Source organism: Prinia subflava, chromosome 3 (assembly GCF_021018805.1).
Source record: "Prinia subflava isolate CZ2003 ecotype Zambia chromosome 3, Cam_Psub_1.2, whole genome shotgun sequence".
NCBI classification, from domain to species: domain Eukaryota; kingdom Metazoa; phylum Chordata; class Aves; order Passeriformes; family Cisticolidae; genus Prinia; species Prinia subflava.
In genome coordinates, this window is record NC_086249.1 from 17,865,034 (window position 1) to 17,872,204 (window position 7,171).

Here is a 7,171-nt window from a genome sequence, read left to right on the forward strand (position 1 = left end):
CCATTGTTCCAGGTATTGCCCTTCAGATCCTGCTTTGATAATTTGCCACAAAATAGACAAGAGCAAAGCATTATTTCCCCGATTCTTGCTTTACAGTTTTGCCACAGAGCTCAAGTGAATTACATGAAACATAAAACAAATTCCAGGAGAGCTGGGCTGGAGCCAGTTTTCAGGTCTATTTCGGTAGCTGACAGGATCTTTCTGTCCGTAAACCTGAGAACCGGCATTCTGGAAAAAAAGTGGAAATGAAATTCAAGCTGCTCGATCAAAACAGTACATAATTAAAATGGAGGACTTAGAAAAAAGAAATTATGCAGATTTAGAACACTTCTTGTCACTAAGCTAATTTGTATGATCCATTTCTTTTCAATGGGAACACTACCTTCTTCAGTGTGGGAACAAAAATAATAGAATAGATGGATTTAACAACAAGAGCACACCATTGCAACTCCAAATGGAAATATGCTAATCTTTACTGCAGTGTTGGAGCCTGCAAGAGGTTTTAAAAAATATGTAATTTCTTAATGACAGAAAGAATATAAGAAAGTGGCACATTCTCTCCTTTGCATCTAATCTGTTCTGGAAATACATAAAAATTGTGATTTATATAGGTAGCAAATTCATATGTGTACAGCTTGTAAAGAATTACCAGCTTGGTGAGGAGGAAAAGGGAAATTACAACAATCTAAACCACAGAAGATTTAAATTATAAGCAAATGTAAGGCATGTTTTTAAAACGGCATAAGAAAGGTCATGTTCATTTTGTAGGAGTATGAGCTCAGGACAAATGTGAGCTGGCTTGTCTTTTGGTGTCAGGAAAAATAAAAAAACTGAACACCAACAACCTTAAGCCACAATGAATCCTATAATGGTTCCTGCAAATTATGGTCAAATAGCAGTATAAACCTTGAAGCACATTTTTAATGAGAAAGCATATTGAAGTTTCTAATGCCTAAGTTAGAAACACACACTTTTAGATGCATTAGATTTTCATATTGTCTTTATCCCCAAATACTAGATGATTTTATCTTCAAGTTTTGTGATCTATTATATTAATATTTAAGTTTATCTAGAATATTACCCTGCATTTTGGGATGTGGATGATCAGCTGGTATATGCCTTGTGTTGTACATGTTTAGAGACAATATGAAAGTCTCCCTAAGTGCAAAGTGTTATTTAAAGCACTTCTATGTGACACAAGAATGGGAGAAACCACCTGGATTATAATTTCAGGGAGTGGATTTGGACATTGTCAGGTATTACAGTAATATTTGTAATATTATTGTATCATATTACAATGATATCTGGAACATTGTTGCAAACACACATAGACTTAAAATTAAAATGATACAAATAATTTCATGCATTGCAAACCAAAATGTTTAATCATCCATGTCTTGGATTGAAAATCCAGTACAATCTTAAAATTTATAGTAACAAAGGACAGGAAGTCCTCAAACTGTGGTTTGCTAGAGGAAGAGAACTAAAGAGATTGAAGATATGGTTGAGTCCAGAGCACTGTCAAATACAGCAGCCTAATTATGGTTGATTCATAGGGAGGAATGTATTTCATCTATTTTTATACTCGATATTTTAAAAATTATTTTGCCTCTCTGCTACATTTAATAGCTATTTTATCTTCAAAACAAATATAGTAGTGAAAGACCCAAAACCTCTCACATCTGAGAACACCCCAAAAGAAAAGCAATCATGAATTCCCTTGTGGAAAGAATTATGGATTTTAAGTTCTAATTGTGATGTAAGATTGAACTTTTTATTTGATCTATAATTTGGGACTATTGCAGAGGCCTTTGAAAACCATAACATATAACTGTACTAATAAGGATATTCCAACATGCCTTGTACTGTCCTCTCAATCCTAGTCACCCTGACCTCTGAGCCATCACGTCCATGAATACTCATGGAATTCACAATATGATTGTTAAAGACTAAAAGGTCTGTAGATGAAAGGATTATGACCAGTATAGCAGAAGCCCTGACTTTTGCCAAGTGCAATGCTGATGGATGAATTTAGAAAAAAATTTAGTTTGCTTGTTTGAAACTGGAACTTCTCGCCCTGCTCTCTGTTTTCTAAACATTACCAAGCCAGCACTTCCCTAACTGATACATAACATCCAGACATACTCATTTGTGACACGTAGCAGTCAGAGTGTAGCTGTGTATCCTGGCTGTGCCAGTGTGCATACTCAGCACAATCACTGATTCCCTGGGTGCCTGAGGAACTCGGCAGGCTGATCCTGATGGCTGAGACAACTCAGCTGAGATAATGGACTTACAGGGGGCCAACCAAACTCCTAGTTGCCTTCACAATGAAGTGACAAACCATTGCAGAAGTTCTCCAAGTGAGAATTTCAGCCTGTCCTGGAGGTTTCCTTGGGCACTTCCTGCGGTTTGTAAGCTGATTGATGGCGCTATTGTCTCAGAGACGCTCCCAGGTAACTGATGCTGCAGAACTGGCCAAACTGGCCATAGATACCTGCCACTAGTCTTTAGAACTATTCTAGTAGTTACAGAAATGATCAAACATAACACTTGAGACATCTAGACTAGGTTTGCGCATAAGACTCTTTGCCAGCTGTATTATAAGAATTCAGCAGAGAAGCATTCAGTGAGTCTCACTAGATTCAGCTGAAGATTCTCTTACAAAGACACTTGCAACAGAGACTTACATGGTCACTGTTCAGATACCAGTTGACCAACCTGTTTGAGAGATTTGATTTCCCATGTAAATATTATCTTATGCAAAAAATGAGAATAAATATTTTTTTAACAAACAAGATACAGTATGATTGTCTGTGCACCCATTTTCACGTAGATCACCTTCAATGGAACTTTTAAAGGGGGGAATTGACAGAGGAGGGAATGTGGGACACTGAAAGCACATGAGAAACTGGCACTTTGTCTCAAAAGCAAACTTCCTTATGGAGAGATAAATCCCTACTGAGCTGACATGACTACAATAATTAGCTTGCTGTTGAAGGCCCAGAATTTGATATTTGATATGCTGCTGTGGATTTACATCTCTAATAACTTTTATTAGTTAAATTGTAATTAGACACGTATTATGAAAACACATGTAAGTGGCAAAAATAACACAGCTTAACTATTAATATTTGCCTGCCAACCTGCTACATTGATCAGCATATAACACCTCAAAACAGCCCATGAATAATAATGTTAAAAGTCCAGAATTTGCTCATCCACCTCTGTCTGAAGGGGGGAACTTTACCTTCTGGAATGCCTAACTCTGGATCCACTCCAGGGATACCTGGGACCAAGTTCATGCGACCAGAATTTGCTCTTAATAACCTATTCCTCCAGAACACTGACAGTCAGCTGCTGTTCTTGTCAGCAAGGAAGGGGGAAATAGTAATGACCATGGCTCTGTAATAGTATTTTATGCATCAATAACCACTTTTTTGCAAAGGCAATAAGTACCCAAACTCCTTTATGTGGATACAATTATTGCATAATAATTAAAGAATTATTTAATTTATCCTGATCTAAAGTTCAGTAAAATCTCATGCTCTGTGTTCTGGAGAAAGTGACATGTTGGGCTTTCTGTTTTGTTTTCGCAATATATGCAGACTTTTTGGAGCAGCTCTGTACTCACTTTTTAAGAAAGATCTGTTTTCTGGAAAGACAAGAAATTACTTCCATTGAGACTCCTACTTCAACATCACAAGGATCAATTTGAGAGTGCATGTCAGAATGGAACAGTGACACAAGAAGTTAGAGGAACGCAGTTTTAATCCCAGATCACAAAACCAGAAATTTGCTGAAGCTGGTAGTTATAGAAGTGATTGTTCTCTAATGAGCATTTATGTGTACCAGTATATGAAATTATTTGGTGAGTTCAAGATGCAGCTCAAGACTGCAATTTTCTCAACAGCAAAATCTGTTGCCCACTGTTGTGTTTTTTGTTTGTTTGTTTGAAAATCCACCTGTCTGTGTAAATCCAGACAGGGCACAGACTAAAATTACGAACCAAAATTTTTTAGGGAGTGTTCTTTTGGAGTGTTTACTTTTATTCCATTTAATTTACTAAACTAATTCATTGTATAGCTGAAAAAAAAGAGCTGAACTAGCACAATACTGAGGCTGCTGGGGGGTAAGTCCAAAGAGAAAGGGAAAGAATTTTTGCCTTTAATGCTAAAAAAAATATGATTGAAGACACAGCTTCAGTCCTGTGTTTATGGTGGAGGTAGTGATTCATTAATGTCTGTATCAGCAATTTTGGTATCACAGACAAATATAGGCCCCTCCAATCTGCGGTCTGACTCCAGTTGCTGCTCTCACAGTTTCATACCAATGGGGATAATGGCCTGCCCCAGGAGAGGGTGTCCATTTTAGAGGAGTCATTTATAGAGGAAGGCCTTTGAAGGATTGCTGGCTCTCTCTGCCAGAGAGGCCAGAGGCTGTAGTGAGCACCCTTTATACTCGCTGAAGGCTTTGGTGGTCCCAGCTCTAATGTCACTGCTAGTCTACACCTACTCTCACAAGCAAATCCTGTTTTACTTACAGCCACTCTTTTATTACTAACTGTAATCACTTATTGAACTGAAACACGCAATATTTTGAAGGGATAGTCAAGAGACGTAATGATGTAATGACCTCCTGATCAAGAGATCAAGGTCATGGAATGATTCCAGCTGAAAGGACACTGAGCTTGCATGCTGGGCATGGAGGCAGCACAGCCCCAAGGAGCATGGAGCACCGTGCTGGCCTGTCAGGGGTAGGAGTTGAGGGGGTCTGGGGCACCACACCATGCCCTGAAGACAAGGCTGTCTCAAAGGGAACTGGCCCACCTGCCAGGCCAATTCCCCTAAAAGGAATTGATCCAGATTGAAACAAAGCAGCCTTGATGGAGGCTTGAAACAGAGCAGCCTTGAGGCCTCCTTGCTACAGCCCGGAGGTAGGGCAGCCTGGAGAGCCCTGGAGGACAACGGGGCTCTCTGAGAGAACTCAAGGCAGGGCATCCTGAGTGGGAGCAGGACACCCCTCCAGCCCACCAGACCCCAGAAGGACAGCTGGGAGGGGAATGGGGCCACAGCAGGACTGGAGCAGCGTGCTGGCCCAAAATGCTCAGCCTTGAGGGGAGAGGGGCACCACAGCAGACAACTGAGTGTCCATGGCAAGGTCCTCTGAGGGGCAGCAGAGTGCCATGCCAAGCTTCCCTGGCCAGGAGGACTCTGAGGGGAGCAGGGCATCACGGTGGCCTCCCTGGTCCCACACGTGGGAGCTGATCTTAAAGCTGGAGCTGAGTTTGTGCATAATTACGCGAAGGGCTGTTCAGGAGGATGACAGAGCAAAACTCTTCTCAGTTAGGGCAGATGATACAACAAGGGCCAAGGGGCTGTAAATGGCTTGGGAATTCCTAAAAACTTGGGGAAAGCTGTTTTTATCTTAGATGAAATGAAAACATTCATTGAGTAGGGCCGTGCTAGAAGATGTCTCTCAGAGAGCCTGGAAAATCTCCATGTCTGAGCACTTTCACAATTCATCTCATAGAGTGTTGGCAACAGTCCCACTCCAATAATGAAATTTGGATAGAGACCTCTGAGGTTCATTCCATTCACTGCTTCTCTGGTTCTATAATTCTTGAATCATTAGTGCCTGTCTAAGTGCTTCTTTATTTCACCGATGCTTCTTGTTATATAACAGTTATTATTAGTAGCTTTGAGCTTAACATTTTCTTACTTTGCATCACAAATTCTTGACAGAAGAATACTAGTCCACTGAGCTTAGAGTGGCACGAAAAATCATATGTCCATACCACTGGTAGGCAGTGATATGGACAAATTTTGTTTATGAAACAGAAATAAAGAGAAAAACAAGGGGAAATACTTAATTTTTGAAGTATAGCTGTGAGTGAATTTCTAAATACCTTTGAGTATTAGGAAGATCTGGGCTACAAAATAGCAACTATTTACACACTTTAACATCAAGATCTGATGATATTTAATATATGTGCCTAAGCTTTCTTCCAGGACTGAGTGCTCTGAACCAAAACAAAAAAAACAAAAACAAAAACAAAAACAAAAACAAAAACAAAAAAAAAAAAAACAAAACAAAACAAAAAAAAAAACAAAAAAACAAAACAAAAAAACCCAAAAAAACCCCAGTTCAAAGGTTATGGACTTTATCTTATCTTACCCTATCATAAATTTAACAGGTTTGTAAGTGAGAAACTAGTGGGCATCAGATACACTGACCATGAGGCTAGTTTAATAAATCACCTTGGTCTTATTGTCCACATACAGTAAATTGAGTAACATGGATTAAAATAGAAGTGTGGACACTGTAATGAGACATTTCTTTCAAATCGTTCTGGTCATCTAACAAATTATTATGGAATACCATGGAGAGAGCTATTAAAATATGGCTAATAAAGAGAGATATTCCAATATGATTTTAAATTGTGTTTTATCTACTTTGGTTTCTTGACACAAAATGTTTTAAGTTTTGTCTTTTTGTTGTAGAAGGTTTCAAAGGTTTCTAAGTGAAAAGAGTGATCAGCTTCTATGACAGAATAAAAAAAAATCTACCAATCTTGCTACGTTAAATTTAGGAGTTTTCTTTGCCAGGTTACAGTTTATATTCCATGTTGACATCTTAAAACTCAGGATTTGCATTTTCTTAACTAGGTACACTCTGCTGCTAATGTATGTTAAGTAATGTCAGTGTATACTTACCCCAAGAAATAATACCAGACCACTAAAACTGAATTCCCAGAAGCGATGACAAGTCCGTTTGCACCTTAACAAGAGAACATCACATTCCCAGAAGCAATGAAAAATTAACTCTGCTCATCGTGCCACATGCACTGCAAAGTAGAGCTGTATCATGGCAACTCTTATTGTATATATATTATCATATTATATAGTTGTATTACTATGATACTTTTCTTGATTCAGTTCAAGCCAGTAGGACATGGTCTTATTGCTAAATTTTGATGCAGGTCCATTTTCACTCACTTCAGCCCTGCCTCTTTAAGACCTGCTAGGTATTTTCTGCTTGGTGTCAGCCTCTGCTCCCTTCCTTTCTCCAAGCTGACCATGTTCCATTCAAAAACTCTGCTACAGTTTGTGTTTCAAAGGTAAACGAATGTGGGTAGGCTGACCTTGAACAGAAATTGAAGATGAATTAC